The sequence below is a fragment of the Oncorhynchus nerka genome, unplaced genomic scaffold, assembly GCF_034236695.1.
Source record: "Oncorhynchus nerka isolate Pitt River unplaced genomic scaffold, Oner_Uvic_2.0 unplaced_scaffold_1163, whole genome shotgun sequence".
In the NCBI taxonomy this organism is placed as follows: Eukaryota; Metazoa; Chordata; class Actinopteri; order Salmoniformes; family Salmonidae; genus Oncorhynchus; species Oncorhynchus nerka.
In genome coordinates, this window is record NW_027040164.1 from 159,614 (window position 1) to 177,474 (window position 17,861).

Below are 17,861 nucleotides of genomic sequence, written 5' to 3' on the forward strand. Positions count from 1 at the left end.
GGAGGTTGAAGTTTCGTCGTGTTTCTTATACCAATCATATCCTCTCAGATCTCCCTCCACAAGTACATAGGGATTAGTTGTCCATTTGGGACAGGATCCCACCTCACACCTTTACACACCTGGTTATCCATCTTTCTAGCTCTATAGGCCACAGTAGCATAGGTTACAGGTTTGTAGTCAAGCCACAGATTTCAGGTGAGATCCCATGATACACTCAACAATACAACAACACGATTCTCATGAATAACCATTAAGCCATTTGCTAAGATTTCCCCCATTTTCACATGTGGAAACCTGTTGTCACTCTTACCCTGACGGATAGCTCCAGACACTTTTTTGGTCCTATCTGAGGCATTTTTAAATTCATGTCCAAATGGCCATATTCTGAAGACACTCTTAAAGTCTGCAGGGTAATCGAACTGGCCACATCTAAAGTCAAGCCACAGGTCACAGTTGAGCTGCCTTGTTAAACCCTCAAAATAAATAATAACACGATTGCGTTGAAAATACCCATTAAGCCATTTGTTAAGATTTCAGCCAGGTGGACCTGTTGTCACTCTTACCCTGATGATTGTTGATATTTACAGACACTTTTTCGGTCTTATCTGAGAAATTTGATCATTTATATCAGAATGGCCATATTCTGAGGCCAGTTTAGCGTTCATTCAATGACGATTTACACGATTGCGTTGAAAATACCCATTAAGCCATTTGTTAAGATTTCAGCCATGTGGACCTGTTGTCACTCTTACCCTGATGATTGCTGATACTTACAGACACTTTTTCGGTCTTATCTGAGGAATTTTATCATTTATATCAGAATGGCCATATTCTGAGGCCAGTTTAGCTGCTCATTCAATGACGATTTACTACTCTTTTCCGTTGAAGGCCATATTGAGGTTAAATCAATGACTGGAGTTTTTCATTGATAAAAACAAATGACTATTGAAAGTGCAAGTCGGTATCGTGCATAAATTTACTGGTCTCTGTGGTGATTTTAGAAGGCTGTGCCTATTTCTACTTTTACCCCATACTCTTTAACCCGATACCCAGGTAATGTGCTGTAGTCAGGATGGCCGAGCGGTCTAAGGCGCTGCGTTCAGGTCTCAGTCTCCCATGGAGGCGTGGGTTCAAATCCCACTGACAGTTGTTTAGTGCCTCTCAGGAGTCATGCTGCTTAGCAGTAATAATAAGATGATGAAATAACAATTTATAATAAACACTCTCAAATGTAAACCTTCTGGAGCTGAGCAAAGATCAAGGAAAATAAGAAAACAGCTGTACTTAATAACAAATGAATGAGGGGAACATTTCACTTTATTGCATTATATTGAGTTACTGAGTTACTTCATTGTCTTTCAGTTGTAAAATTATCACTTTCTGTAGACTATGCCTGGTGGCCCATTCACTGCTGAATGGTTGTTGTCGTGGCCGAGTGGTTAAGGCGATGGACTAGAAATCCATTAGGATCTTCCTGCGCAGGTTCAAATCCTGCCGACAACGAAATTGAATTTTCTTGACCCCTCCGGAGGTTGAAGTTTCGTCGTGTTTCTTATACCAATCATATCCTCTCAGATCTCCACAAGTACATAGGGATTAGTTGTCCATTTGGGACAGGATCCCACCTCACACCTTTACACACCTGGTTATCCATCCTTCTAGCTCTATAGGCCACAGTAGCATAGGTTACAGGTTTGTAGTCAAGCCACAGATTTCAGGTGAGATCCCATGATACACTCAACAATACAACAACACGATTCTCATGAATAACCATTAAGCCATTTGCTAAGATTTCCCCCATTTTCACATGTGGAAACCTGTTGTCACTCTTACCCTGACGGATAGCTCCAGACACTTTTTTGGTCCTATCTGAGGCATTTTTAAATTCATGTCCAAATGGCCATATTCTGAAGACACTCTTAAAGTCTGCAGGGTAATCGAACTGGCCACATCTAAAGTCAAGCCACAGGTCACAGTTGAGCTGCCTTGTTAAACCCTCAAAATAAATGTGCCTATTTCTACTTTTTTACCCCATACTCTTTAACCCGATACCCAGGTAATGTGCTGTAGTCAGGATGGCCAAGTGGTCTAAGGCGCTGCGTTCAGGTCGCAGTCTCCCATGGAGGCGTGGGTTCAAATCCCACTTCTGACAGTTGTTTAGTGCCTCAGAGTCATGCTGCTTAGCAGTAATAATAAGATGATGAAATAACAATTTATAATAAACACTCTCAAATGTAAACCTTCTGGAGCTGAGCAAAGATCAAGGAAAATAAGAAAACAGCTGTACTTAATAACAAATGAATGAGGGGAACATTTCACTTTATTGCATTATAATGAGTTACTGAGTTACTTCATTGTCTTTCAGTTGTAAAATTATCACTTTCTGTAGACTATGCCTGGTGGCCCATTCACTGCTGACAGGCCTGTTGTCGTGGCCGAGTGGTTAAGGCGATGGACTAGAAATCCATTAGGATCTTCCTGCGCAGGTTCGAATCCTGCCGACAACGAAATTGAATTTTCTTGACCCTCCGGAGGTTGAAGTTTCGGTTTCTTATACCAATCATATCCTCTCAGATCTCCTCAAGTACATAGGGATTAGTTGTCCATTTGGGACAGGATCCCACCTCACACTTTTACACACCTGGTTATCCATCCTTCTAGCTCTATAGGCCACAGTAGCATAGGTTACAGGTTTGTAGTCAAGCCACAGATTTCAGGTGAGATCCCATGATACACTCAACAATACAACAACACGATTCTCATGAATAACCATTAAGCCATTTGCTAAGATTTCCCCATTTTCACATGTGGAAACCTGTTGTCACTCTTACCCTGATGGATAGCTCCAGACACTTTTTGGTCCTATCTGAGGCATTTTTAAATTCATGTCCAAATGGCCATATTCTGAAGACACTCTTAAAGTCTGCAGGGTAATCGAACTGGCCACATCTAAAGTCAAGCCACAGGTCACAGGTGAGCTGCCTTGTTAACCCTCAAAATAAATAATAACACGATTGCGTTGAAAATACCCATTAAGCCATTTGTTAAGATTTCAGCTATGTGGACCTGTTGTCACTCTTACCCTGATGATTGCTGATATTTACAGACACTTTTTCGGTCTTGTCTGAGAAATTTTATCATTTATATCAGAATGGCCATATTCTGAGGCCAGTTTAGCGCCCATTCAATGACGATTTACACGATTGCGTTTGAAAATACCCATTGAGCCATTTGTTAAGATTTCAGCCATGTGGACCTGTTGTCACTCTTACCCTGATGATTGCTGATACTTACAGACACTTTTTCGGTCTTATCTGAGGAATTTTATCATTTATATCAGAATGGCCATATTCTGAGGCCAGTTTAGCATTCATTCAATGACGATTTACTACTCTTTTCCGTTGAAGGCCATATTGAGGTTAAATCAATGACTGGAGTTTTTCATTGATAAAAACAAATGACTATTGAAAGTGCAAGTCGGTATCGTGCATAAATTTACTGGTCTCTGTGGTGATTTTAGAAGGCTGTGCCTATTTCTACTTTTACCCCATACTCTTTAACCCGATACCCAGGTAATGTGCTGTAGTCAGGATGGCCGAGCGGTCTAAGGCGCTGCATTCAGGTCGCAGTTTCCCATGGAGGCGTGGGTTCAAATCCCACTTCTGACAGTTGTTTAGTGCCTCTCAGGAGTCATGCTGCTTAGCAGTAATAATAAGATGATGAAATAACAATTTATAATAAACACTCTCAAATGTAAACCTTCTGGAGCTGAGCAAAGATCAAGGAAAATAAGAAAACAGCTGTACTTAATAACAAATGAATGAGGGGAACATTTCACTTTATTGCATTATAATGAGTTACTGATTTACTTCATTGTCTTTCAGTTGTAAAATTATCACTTTCTGTAGACTATGCCTGGTGGCCCATTCACTGCTGACAGGCCTCTTGTCGTGGCCGAGTGGTTAAGGCGATGGACTAGAAATCCATTAGGATCTTCCTGCTCAGGTTCGAATACTGCCGACAACGAAATTGAGTTTTCTTGCCCCCTTCGGAGGTTGAAGTTTCGTCGTGTTTGTTATACCAATCATATCCTCTCAGATCTCCTCAAGTACATAGGGATTAGTTGTCCATTTGGGACAGGATCCCACCTCACACCTTTACACACCTGGTTATCCATCCTTCTAGCTCTATAGGCCACAGTAGCATAGGTTATAGGTTTGTAGTCAAGCCACAGATTTCAGGTGAGATCCCATGATACACTCAACAATACAACAACACGATTCTCATGAATAACCATTAAGCCATTTGCTAAGATTTCCCCCATTTTCACATGTGGAAACCTGTTGTCACTCTTACCCTGACGGATAGCTCCAGACACTTTTTTGGTCCTATCTGAGGCATTTTTAAATTCATGTCCAAATGGCCATATTCTGAAGACACTCTTAAAGTCTGCAGGGTAATCGAACTGGCCACATATAAAGTCAAGCCACAGGTCACAGTTGAACTGCCTTGTTAAACCCTCAAAATAAATAATAACACGATTGCGTTGAAAATACCCATTAAGCCATTTGTTAAGATTTCAGCTATGTGGACCTGTTGTCACTCTTACCCTGATGATTGCTGATATTTACAGACACTTTTTCGGTCTTGTCTGAGAAATTTTATCATTTATATCAGAATGGCCATATTCTGAGGCCAGTTTAGCGTTCATTCAATGACGATTTACACGATTGCGTTGAAAATACCCATTGAGCCATTTGTTAAGATTTCAGCCATGTGGACCTGTTGTCACTCTTACCCTGATGATTGCTGATACTTACAGACACTTTTTCGGTCTTATCTGAGGAATTTTATCATTTATATCAGAATGGCCATATTCTGAGGCCAGTTTAGCATTCATTCAATGACGATTTACTACTCTTTTCCGTTGAAGGCCATATTGAGGTTAAATCAATGACTGGAGTTTTTCATTGATAAAAACAAATGACTATTGAAAGTGCAAGTCGGTATCGTGCATAAATTTACTGGTCTCTGTGGTGATTTTAGAAGGCTGTGCCTATTTCTACTTTTACCCCATACTCTTTAACTCGATACCCAGGTAATGTGCTGTAGTCAGGATGGCCGAGCGGTCTAAGGCGCTGCGTTCAGGTCGCAGTCTCCCATGGAGGCGTGGGTTCAAATCCCACTTCTGACAGTTGTTTAGTGCCTCTCAGGAGTCATGCTGCTTAGCAGTAATAATAAGATGATGAAATAACAATTTATAATAAACACTCTCAAATGTAAACCTTCTGGAGCTGAGCAAAGATCAAGGAAAATAAGAAAACAGCTGTACTTAATAACAAATGAATGAGGGGAACATTTCACTTTATTGCATTATAATGAGTTACTGAGTTACTTCATTGTCTTTCAGTTGTAAAATTATCACTTTCTGTAGACTATGCCTGGTGGCCCATTCACTGCTGACAGGCCTCTTGTCGTGGCCGAGTGGTTAAGGCGATGGACTAGAAATCCATTAGGATCTTCCTGCGCAGGTTCGAATCCTGCCGACAACGAAATTGAATTTTCTTGACCCCTCCGGAGGTTGAAGTTTCGTCGTGTTTCTTATACCAATCATATCCTCTCAGATCTCCTCAAGTACATAGGGATTAGTTGTCCATTTGGGACAGGATCCCACCTCACACCTTTACACACCTGGTTATCCATCCTTCTAGCTCTATAGGCCACAGTAGCATAGGTTACAGGTTTGTAGTCAAGCCACAGATTTCAGGTGAGATCCCATGATACACTCAACAATACAACAACACGATTCTCATGAATAACCATTAAGCCATTTGCTAAGATTTCCCCCATTTTCACATGTGGAAACCTGTTGTCACTCTTACCCTGACGGATAGCTCCAGACACTTTTTTGGTCCTATCTGAGGCATTTTTAAATTCATGTCCAAATGGCCATATTCTGAAGACACTCTTAAAGTCTGCAGGGTAATCGAACTGGCCACATATAAAGTCAAGCCACAGGTCACAGTTGAACTGCCTTGTTAAACCCTCAAAATAAATAATAACACGATTGCGTTGAAAATACCCATTAAGCCATTTGTTAAGATTTCAGCCAGGTGGACCTGTTGTCACTCTTACCCTGATGATTGTTGATATTTACAGACACTTTTTCGGTCTTGTCTGAGAAATTTTATCATTTATATCAGAATGGCCATATTCTGAGGCCAGTTTAGCATTCATTCAATGACGATTTACACGATTGCGTTGAAAATACCCATTAAGCCATTTGTTAAGATTTCAGCCACGTGGACCTGTTGTCACTCTTACCCTGATGATTGCTGATACTTACAGACACTTTTTCGGTCTTATCTGAGGAATTTTATCATTTATATCAGAATGGCCATATTCTGAGGCCAGTTTAGCGTTCTCATTTCCGCTCATTCAATGACGATTTACTACTCTTTTCCGTTGAAGGCCATATTGAGGTTAAATCAATGACTGGAGTTTTTCATTGATAAAAACAAATGACTATTGAAAGTGCAAGTCGGTATCGTGCATACATTTACTGGTCTCTGTGGTGATTTTAGAAGGCTGTGCCTATTTCTACTTTTACCCCATACTCTTTAACCCGATACCCAGATAATGTGCTGTAGTCAGGATGGCCGAGCGGTCTAAGGCGCTGCGTTCAGGTCTCAGTCTGCCATGGAGGCGTGGGTTCAAATCCCACTTCTGACAGTTGTTTAGTGCCTCTCAGGAGTCATGCTGCTTAGCAGTAATAATAAGATGATGAAATAACAATTTATAATAAACACTCTCAAATGTAAACCTTCTGGAGCTGAGCAAAGATCAAGGAAAATAAGAAAACAGCTGTACTTAATAACAAATGAATGAGGGGAACATTTCACTTTATTGCATTATAATGAGTTACTGAGTTACTTCATTGTCTTTCAGTTGTAAAATTATCACTTTCTGTAGACTATGCCTGGTGGCCCATTCACTGCTGACAGGCCTGTTGTCGTGGGCGAGTGGTTAAGGCGATGGACTAGAAATCCATTAGGATCTTCCTGCGCAGGTTCGAATCCTGCCGACAACGAAATTGAATTTTCTTGACCCCTCCGGAGGTTGAAGTTTCGTCGTGTTTCTTATACCAATCATATCCTCTCAGATCTCCACAAGTACATAGGGATTAGTTGTCCATTTGGGACAGGATCCCACCTCACACCTTTACACACCTGGTTATCCATCTTTCTAGCTCTATAGGCCACAGTAGCATAGGTTACAGGTTTGTAGTCAAGCCACAGATTTCAGGTGAGATCCCATGATACACTCAACAATACAACAACACGATTCTCATGAATAACCATTAAGCCATTTGCTAAGATTTCCCCATTTTCAAATGTGGAAACCTGTTGTCACTCTTACCCTGACGGATAGCTCCAGACACTTTTTGGTCCTATCTGAGGCATTTTTAAATTCATGTCCAAATGGCCATATTCTGAAGACACTCTTAAAGTCTGCAGGGTAATCGAACTGGCCACATCTAAAGTCAAGCCACAGGTCACAGTTGAGCTGCCTTGTTAAACCCTCAAAATAAATAATAACACGATTGCGTTGAAAATACCCATTAAGCCATTTGTTAAGATTTCAGCCATGTGGACCTGTTGTCACTCTTACCCTGATGATTGTTGATATTTACAGACACTTTTTCGGTCTTATCTGAGAAATTTTATCATTTATATCAGAATGGCCATATTCTGAGGCCAGTTTAGCGTTCATTCAATGACGATTTACACGATTGCGTTGAAAATACCCATTAAGCCATTTGTTAAGATTTCAGCTATGTGGACCTGTTGTCACTCTTACCCTGATGATTGCTGATACTTACAGACACTTTTTCGGTCTTATCTGAGGAATTTTATCATTTATATCAGAATGGCCATATTCTGAGGCCAGTTTAGCGTTCATTCAATGACGATTTACTACTCTTTTCCGTTGAAGGCCATATTGAGGTTAAATCAATGACTGGAGTTTTTCATTGATAAAAACAAATGACTATTGAAAGTGCAAGTCGGTATCGTGCATACATTTACTGGTCTCTGTGGTGATTTTAGAAGGCTGTGCCTATTTCTACTTTTACCCCATACTCTTTAACCCGATACCCAGGTAATGTGCTGTAGTCAGGATGGCCGAGCAGTCTAAGGCGCTGCGTTCAGGTCTCAGTCTGCCATGGAGGCGTGGGTTCAAATCCCACTTCTGACAGTTGTTTAGTGCCTCTCAGGAGTCATGCTGCTTAGCAGTAATAATAAGATGATGAAATAACAATTTATAATAAACACTCTCAAATGTAAACCTTCTGGAGCTGAGCAAAGATCAAGGAAAATAAGAAAACAGCTGTACTTAATAATGAATGAGGGGAACATTTCACTTTATTGCATTATAATGAGTTACTGAGTTACTTCATTTTCTTTCAGTTGTAAAATTATCACTTTCTGTAGACTATGCCTGGTGGCCCATTCACTGCTGACAGGCCTGTTGTCGTGGCCGAGTGGTTAAGGCGATGGACTAGAAATCCATTAGGATCTTCCTGCGCAGGTTCGAATCCTGCCGACAACGAAATTGAATTTTCTTGACCCCTCCGGAGGTTGAAGTTTCGTCGTGTTTCTTATACCAATCATATCCTCTCAGATCTCCTCAAGTACATAGGGATTAGTTGTCCATTTGGGACAGGATCCCACCTCACACCTTTACACACCTGGTTATCCATCCTTCTAGCTCTATAGGCCACAGTAACATAGGTTATAGGTTTGTAGTCAAGCCACAGATTTCAGGTGAGATCCCATGATACACTCAACAATACAACAACACGATTCTCATGAATAACCATTAAGCCATTTGCTAAGATTTCCCCCATTTTCACATGTGGAAACCTGTTGTCACTCTTACCCTGACGGATAGCTCCAGACACTTTTTGGTCCTATCTGAGGCATTTTTAAATTCATGTCCAAATGGCCATATTCTGAAGACACTCTTAAAGTCTGCAGGGTAATCGAACTGGCCACATCTAAAAGTCAAGCCACAGGTCACAGTTGAACTGCCTTGTTAAACCCTCAAAATAAATAATAACACGATTGCGTTGAAAATACCCATTAAGCCATTTGTTAAGATTTCAGCTATGTGGACCTGTTGTCACTCTTACCCTGATGATTGCTGATATTTACAGACACTTTTTCGGTCTTGTCTGAGAAATTTTATCATTTATATCAGAATGGCCATATTCTGAGGCCAGTTTAGCGTTCATTCAATGACGATTTACACGATTGCGTTGAAAATACCCATTGAGCCATTTGTTAAGATTTCAGCCATGTGGACCTGTTGTCACTCTTACCCTGATGATTGCTGATACTTACAGACACTTTTTCGGTCTTATCTGAGGAATTTTATCATTTATATCAGAATGGCCATATTCTGAGGCCAGTTTAGCATTCATTCAATGACGATTTACTACTCTTTTCCGTTGAAGGCCATATTGAGGTTAAATCAATGACTGGAGTTTTTCATTGATAAAAACAAATGACTATTGAAAGTGCAAGTCGGTATCGTGCATAAATTTACTGGTCTCTGTGGTGATTTTAGAAGGCTGTGCCTATTTCTACTTTTACCCCATACTCTTTAACCCGATACCCAGGTAATGTGCTGTAGTCAGGATGGCCGAGCGGTCTAAGGCGCTGCGTTCAGGTCTCAGTCTCCCATGGAGGCGTGGGTTCAAATCCCACTTCTGACAGTTGTTTAGTGCCTCTCAGGAGTCATGCTGCTTAGCAGTAATAATAAGATGATGAAATAACAATTTATAATAAACACTCTCAAATGTAAACCTTCTGGAGCTGAGCAAAGATCAAGGAAAATAAGAAAACAGCTGTACTTAATAATGAATGAGGGGAACATTTCACTTTATTGCATTATAATGAGTTACTGAGTTACTTCATTTTCTTTCAGTTGTAAAATTATCACTTTCTGTAGACTATGCCTGGTGGCCCATTCACTGCTGACAGGCCTGTTGTCGTGGCCGAGTGGTTAAGGCGATGGACTAGAAATCCATTAGGATCTTCCTGCGCAGGTTCGAATCCTGCCGACAACGAAATTGAATTTTCTTGACCCCTCCGGAGGTTGAAGTTTCGTCGTGTTTCTTATACCAATCATATCCTCTCAGATCTCCCTCCACAAGTACATAGGGATTAGTTGTCCATTTCGGACAGGATCCCACCTCACACCTTTACACACCTGGTTATCCATCTTTCTAGCTCTATAGGCCACAGTAGCATAGGTTACAGGTTTGTAGTCAAGCCACAGATTTCAGGTGAGATCCCATGATACACTCAACAATACAACAACACGATTCTCATGAATAACCATTAAGCCATTTGCTAAGATTTCCCCCATTTTCAAATGTGGAAACCTGTTGTCACTCTTACCCTGACGGATAGCTCCAGACACTTTTTTGGTCCTATCTGAGGCATTTTTAAATTCATGTCCAAATGGCCATATTCTGAAGACACTCTTAAAGTCTGCAGGGTAATCGAACTGGCCACATCTAAAGTCAAGCCACAGGTCACAGTTGAGCTGCCTTGTTAAACCCTCAAAATAAATAATAACACGATTGCGTTGAAAATACCCATTAAGCCATTTGTTAAGATTTCAGCCATGTGGACCTGTTGTCACTCTTACCCTGATGATTGTTGATATTTACAGACACTTTTTCGGTCTTATCTGAGAAATTTTATCATTTATATCAGAATGGCCATATTCTGAGGCCAGTTTAGCGTTCATTCAATGACGATTTACACGATTGCGTTGAAAATACCCATTAAGCCATTTGTTAAGATTTCAGCTATGTGGACCTGTTGTCACTCTTACCCTGATGATTGCTGATACTTACAGACACTTTTTCGGTCTTATCTGAGGAATTTTATCATTTATATCAGAATGGCCATATTCTGAGGCCAGTTTAGCGTTCATTCAATGACGATTTACTACTCTTTTCCGTTGAAGGCCATATTGAGGTTAAATCAATGACTGGAGTTTTTCATTGATAAAAACAAATGACTATTGAAAGTGCAAGTCGGTATCGTGCATAAATTTACTGGTCTCTGTGGTGATTTTAGAAGGCTGTGCCTATTTCTACTTTTACCCCATACTCTTTAACCCGATACCCAGGTAATGTGCTGTAGTCAGGATGGCCGAGCGGTCTAAGGCGCTGCGTTCAGGTCGCAGTCTCCCATGGAGGCGTGGGTTCAAATCCCACTTCTGACAGTTGTTTAGTGCCTCTCAGGAGTCATGCTGCTTAGCAGTAATAATAAGATGATGAAATAACAATTTATAATAAACACTCTCAAATGTAAACCTTCTGGAGCTGAGCAAAGATCAAGGAAAATAAGAAAACAGCTTAACTTAATAACAAATGAAAGAGGGGAACATTTCCTTTTATTGCATTATAATGAGTAACTGCATTGTCTTTCAGTTGTAAAATTATCACTTTCTGTAGGTTATGCCTGGTGACCCATTCACTGCTGATGTGGGAGAAATTATATACATGATTTGATAACACAAGAGAAAGATACACTTATGGGTTCATTCCCTGTTCTGGTAAAATGCATTTTCTATTGTATAGGGCAGGAAGCAGTTAAAGGCCATGGGGGTATGGGACACTAAAAATGCAGGCACATAGACGCTTAGACCAGCTGGACAAAGATCAGAGGGATAGAAAAAGGAGGGGGTCAGCCAAATGACCAACTGATGGATTTACAGACATCAATCGCATCACAGGGGAGACGCATAAGTCTGTTTGATCTTAGACAACCATATGAAGAGAAGGAGACCAAGGCAGCTGGACACACTAAAAACTAGAGATAAAACAGGCCACAGGAAAGGGGGATGTATATTATCTTTAGGTCAAAGCAAGGGTCTTGTCATCATCATTATAATCTGGCCGAAAGCAGATGTGGGCGTTACTGGGCTGAACAAGCAGGATTGGGATGTAACTGTATTTGCATTGGGGGATGAACTGATAATGTATGTGGGGGTATAAAATGAAGAGTGAGAGCTCTGGAAAGGTGTGGGTCCCGCGTGGCTCTCCGGCTTATGATACTGGTGTATTAAAAGTCTATATTGATTTTCACAAAGTTCTTGGTTGTGTCATATTTGAACCGATTTGGACTAGAAATCCATTAGGATCTTCCTGCGCAGGTTAGAATCCTGCCGACAGCGAAATTGAATTTTCTTGACCCCTCCGGAGGTTGAAGTTTAGTCGTGTTTCTTATACCAATCATATCCTCTCAGATCTCCACAAGTACATAGGGATTAGTTGTCCATTTGGGACAGGATCCCACCTCACACCTTTACACACCTGGTTATCCATCCTTCTAGCTCTATAGGCCACAGTAGCATAGGTTACAGGTTTGTAGTCAAGCCACAGATTTCAGGTGAGATCCCATGATACACTCAACAATACAACAACACGATTCTCATGAATAACCATTAAGCCATTTGCTAAGATTTCCCCCATTTTGACATGTGGAAACCTGTTGTCACTCTTACCCTGACGGATAGCTCCAGACACTTTTTTGGTCCTATCTGAGGCATTTTTAAATTCATGTCCAAATGGCCATATTCTGAAGACACTCTTAAAGTCTGCAGGGTGATCGAACTGGCCACATCTAAAGTCAAGCCACAGGTCAGAGGTGAGCTGCTTTGTTAAACCCTAAAAATAAATAATAACACGATTGCGTTGAAAATACCCATTATCCTGTTACTCCTACCCCCTACTTTTTCGAACATTCTGTTAAAAATCGCGCAACATTTCAGCGCCCTGCTACTCATGCCAGGAATATAGTACGTTCATATGGTTAGAATGTGTGGATAGGAAACCCTCGGACGTTTTTAAAACTGGTTAAATCACGACTGTGGCTATTACATAACGTGCGTTACATCGGAAAGCGCAGGAAAACCTGATCACAGAAAATGGAAATAAATATCCTTGCGCCACTTCCAGCAATTGTTAACAGTGAGCCGAATTAGATAAGACCGAGCATTCAACTCCCACAGCATCCCCATGTTGTCTAGGGTCTTGTGAATTGAATCATCTTTGATTCTTGGTTGAACCGAAAGAGGGGCACGACTTACCTCCGGTCTCCGCCCAGATCATTCCGGAAGAGCTCTCTCCTGAAATTTTTTCCAAGACGACAGCTAATGATTTCTACATCGCCTATGGATGATTTTTATCGCTTATTAACGTTTACTAATACCTAAAGTAGCATTACAAACGTATTTCGAAGTGTTTTGTGAAAGTTTATCGTCTACTTTTTGAATTTAAAAAATGACGTTACGTTGTGAAATCGCTGTTTTTTTCGTTTTCTTAGTGCAGGGTTGGAGCGAGCGGTCGCATCTGCACTCGGTCCGCAGGTAGTATTACATTTCATTACATTTCATTATAGTACAACGGTTTGATTTGTCTAATCTTAGCAATTTCTTCTTAGCTAGCTACACAGCCGTCTTTGTATCATAGATAATTGCGTAATTATCGTATTTCGTCGTCCTAACGCAGTCTACACTGCCCTGCACCTAGCCAGCTAGCTAACGTCCACCGTTAGCTAGTCCACCGTCTACCGATTAGCAGCACAACTATTACACTCAACTGAACGACTTGATTAGTGTAGTGTTAGCTAGCTACATAGTTGTCTTTGCTGTCTTCGTACCCAAGATAATTGTGTAGTTTAGAGTGTGTAGTTTTATGTCGTCCTTAACATAGGAGACTCTGCTAGCTAGCCAACGCTAGCTACCGAACAGAACTTCTGCACTCAACAATCCGGGCCGCATTTCGCTTCGCTCCACAGGTAGTATCACATTTTTCATTTCATTTCATTACAGTACAACGGCTTGATTTGTTTGATCGCAGCTAGCTACATAGCTAGCTACATAGCCGTCTTTGTTTCAAAGATAATTGTGTAGTCTAGAGCGATTTCCTAGGTTAGTTAGCCAGCTATTGTCGTTCTTTTAACGCAACGTAACGTAATCAACACTGCTAGCTAGCCAGCTAGCCCCGAATAGCAGCACAGTAGAAACTATTACACTCAACGGAACGACTTGATTAGTGTAGCGTCAACAACGCAGCCAATGCCAACTAGCCTACTTAGTCAACAACGCAGCCTCTGCCAGCTAGCCTACTTCAGCAGTACTGTATCATTTTAATCATTTTAGTCAATAAGATTCTTGCTACGTAAGCTTAACTCTCTGAACACTCGTGACGTGTAGTCCACTTGTCATTCCAATCTACTTTGAATTAGCGTAGCCTCTTGTGTAGCCTGTCAACTATGTGTCTGTCTATCCCTGTTCTCTCCTCTCTGCACAGACCATACAAACGCTCCACACCGCGTGGCCGCGGCCACCCTAATCTGGTGGTCCCAGCGCGCACGACCCACGTGGAGTTCCAGGTCTCCGGTAGCCTCTGGAACTGCCGATCTGCGGCCAACAAGGCAGAGTTCATCTCCGCCTATGTCTCCCTCCAGTCCCTCGACTTCTTGGCACTGACGGAAACATGGATCACCACAGACAACACTGCTACTCCTACTGCTCTCTCTTCGTCTGCCCACGTGTTCTCGCACACCCCGAGAGCTTCTGGTCAGCGGGGTGGTGGCACCGGGATCCTCATCTCTCCCAAGTGGTCATTCTCTCTTTCTCCCCTTACCCATCTGTCTATCGCCTCCTTTGAATTCCATGCTGTCACAGTTACCAGCCCTTTCAAGCTTAACATCCTTATCATTTATCGCCCTCCAGGTTCCTCGGAGAGTTCATCAATGAGCTTGATGCCTTGATAAGCTCCTTTCCTGAGGACGGCTCACCTCTCACAGTTCTGGGCGACTTTAACCTCCCCACGCCTACCTTTGACTCATTCCTCTCTGCCTCCTTCTTTCCACTCCTCTCCTCTTTGACCTCACCCTCTCACCTTCCCCCTACTCACAAGGCAGGAAATACGCTCGACCTCATCTTTACTAGATGCTGTTCTTCCACTAACCTCGTTGCAACTCCTCCAAGTCTCCGACCACTACCTTGTATCCTTTTCCCTCTCGCTCTCATCCAACACTTCCCACACTGCCCCTACTCGGATGGTATCGCGCCGTCCCAACCTTCGCTCTCTCTCCCCCGCTACTCTCTCCTCTTCCATCCTATCATCTCTTCCCTCTGCTCAAACCTTCTCCAACCTATCTCCTGATTCTGCCTCCTCAACCCTCCTCTCCTCCCTTTCTGCATCCTTTGACTCTCTATGTCCCCTATCCTCCAGGCCGGCTCGGTCCTCCCCTCCCGCTCCGTGGCTCGACGACTCATTGCGAGCTCACAGAACAGGGCTCCGGGCAGCCGAGCGGAAATGGAGGAAAACTCGCCTCCCTGCGGACCTGACATCCTTTCACTCCCTCCTCTCTACATTTTCCTCCTCTCTCTGCTGCTAAAGCCACTTTCTACCACTCTAAATTCCAAGCATCTGCCTCTAACCCTAGGAAGCTCTTTGCAACCTTCTCCTCCCTCCTGAATCCTCCTCCCCTCCCCCTCCTCCCTCTCTGCAGATGACTTCGTCAACCATTTTGAAAAGAAGGTCGACGACATCCGATCCTCGTTTGCTAAGTCAAACGACACCGCTGGTTCTGCTCACACTGCCCTACCCTGTGCTCTGACCTCTTTCTCCCCTCTCTCTCCAGATGAAATCTCGCGTCTTGTGACGGCCGGCCGCCCTACAACCTGCCCGCTTGACCCTATCCCCTCCTCTCTTCTCCAGACCATTTCCGGAGACCTCCTCCCTTACCTCACCTCGCTCATCAACTCATCCCTGACCGCTGGCTACGTCCCTTCCGTCTTCAAGAGAGCGAGAGTTGCACCCTTCTGAAAAAACCTACACTCGATCCCTCCGAAGTCAACAACTACAGACCAGTATCCCTTCTTTCTTTTCTCTCCAAAACTCTTGAACGTGCCGTCCTGGCCAGCTCTCCCGCTATCTCTCTCAGAATGACCTTCTTGATCCAAATCAGTCAGGTTTCAAGACTAGTCATTCAACTGAGACTGCTCTTCTCTGTATCACGGAGGCGCTCCGCACTGCTAAAGCTAACTCTCTCTCCTCTGCTCTCATCCTTCTAGACCTATCGGCTGCCTTCGATACTGTGAACCATCAGATCCTCCTCTCCACCCTCTCCGAGTTGGGCATCTCCGGCGCGGCCCACGCTGGATTGCGTCCTACCTGACAGGTCGCTCCTACCAGGTGGCGTGGCGAGAATCCGTCTCCACACCACGTGCTCTCACCACTGGTGTCCCCCAGGGCTCTGTTCTAGGCCCTCTCCTATTCTCGCTATACACCAAGTCACTTGGCTCTGTCATAACCTCACATGGTCTCTCCTATCATTGCTATGCAGACGACACACAATTAATCTTCTCCTTTCCCCCTTCTGATGACCAGGTGGCGAATCGCATCTCTGCATGTCTGGCAGACATATCCGTGTGGATGACGGATCACCACCTCAAGCTGAATCCCTCGGCAAGACGGAGCTGCTCTTCCTCCCGGGGAAGGACTGCCCGTTCCATGATCTCGCCATCACGGTTGACAACTCCATTGTGTCCTCCTCCCAGAGCGCTAAGAACCTTGGCGTGATCCTGGACAACACCCTGTCGTTCTCAACTAACATCAAGGCGGTGGCCCGTTCCTGTAGGTTCATGCTCTACAACATCCGCAGAGTACGACCCTGCCTCACACAGGAAGCGGCGCAGGTCCTAATCCAGGCACTTGTCATCTCCCGTCTGGATTACTGCAACTCGCTGTTGGCTGGGCTCCTGCCTGTGCCATTAAACCCCTACAACTCATCCAGAACGCCGCAGCCCGTCTGGTGTTCAACCTTCCCAAGTTCTCTCACGTCACCCCGCTCCTCCGCTCCCTCCACTGGCTTCCAGTTGAAGCTCGCATCCGCTACAAGACCATGGTGCTTGCCACGGAGCTGTGAGGGGAACGGCACCTCAGTACCTCCAGGCTCTGATCAGGCCCTACACCCAAACAAGGGCACTGCGTTCATCCACCTCTGGCCTGCTCGCCTCCCTACCACTGAGGAAGTACAGTTCCCGCTCAGCCCAGTCAAAACTGTTCGCTGCTCTGGCCCCCCAATGGTGGAACAAACTCCCTCACGACGCCAGGACAGCGGAGTCAATCACCACCTTCCGGAGACACCTGAAACCCCACCTCTTTAAGGAATACCTAGGATAGGATAAAGTAATCCCTCTCAACCCCTCCCCTGAAAAGATTTAGATGTACTACTGTTCCACTGGAGGTCATAAGGTGAATGCACCAATTTGTAAGTCGCTCTGGATAAGAGCGTCTGCTAAATGACTTAAATGTAAATGTAAATGTAAATGTTTATCACACAGTCTACATATAACGATATCTTGGCTTTATATGGCCCGATTTAATCAAATAAAGACCCAATAGTGTTTATGGGACATCTAGGAGTGCCAACAAAGAAGATGGTGAAAGGTAATGACTGTTTTCTATTTTATTGTGCGGTTTGTGTAACGCCTCAAATGCTAATTATTTTGTTTACGTCCCCTGCTGTGCTTTTCTGTTGTAGTGTATTGGTGCATGCTATCAGATAATAGCTTCTCATGCTGTCGCCAAAAGCATTTTAAAATCTGACTTGTTGCCTGGATTCACAACGAGTGTAGCTTTAATTTGATACCCTGCATGTGTATTTTAATGAACTTTTGAGTTTTAACTAATACTATTAGCATTTAGCGTAGCGCATTGCATTTCCAGAGTTCTAGTTGGGACGCAAGCGTCCCAAGTA

The 17,861-nt window shown here is 43.2% G+C and overlaps 5 non-coding genes across 5 annotated transcripts; all 5 read left to right on the forward strand.

The window, feature by feature from the left end:
* Positions 1–2,425: 2,425 nt before the first annotated feature.
* trnas-aga (transfer RNA serine (anticodon AGA)) lies at positions 2,426–2,507 on the forward strand. Its single transcript has one exon. It is a non-coding gene; the product is annotated as a tRNA-Ser (tRNA).
* Positions 2,508–5,111: 2,604 nt separating this feature from the next.
* Positions 5,112–5,194, forward strand: trnal-cag (transfer RNA leucine (anticodon CAG)). Its single transcript has one exon. It is a non-coding gene; the product is annotated as a tRNA-Leu (tRNA).
* A 3,334-nt stretch (positions 5,195–8,528) lies between these two features.
* trnas-aga (transfer RNA serine (anticodon AGA)) lies at positions 8,529–8,610 on the forward strand. The gene has a single exon. It is a non-coding gene; the product is annotated as a tRNA-Ser (tRNA).
* Positions 8,611–10,050: 1,440 nt separating this feature from the next.
* Positions 10,051–10,132, forward strand: trnas-aga (transfer RNA serine (anticodon AGA)). The gene has a single exon. It is a non-coding gene; the product is annotated as a tRNA-Ser (tRNA).
* A 1,089-nt stretch (positions 10,133–11,221) lies between these two features.
* trnal-cag (transfer RNA leucine (anticodon CAG)) lies at positions 11,222–11,304 on the forward strand. The gene has a single exon. It is a non-coding gene; the product is annotated as a tRNA-Leu (tRNA).
* The last annotated feature ends 6,557 nt before the right edge of the window (positions 11,305–17,861 follow it).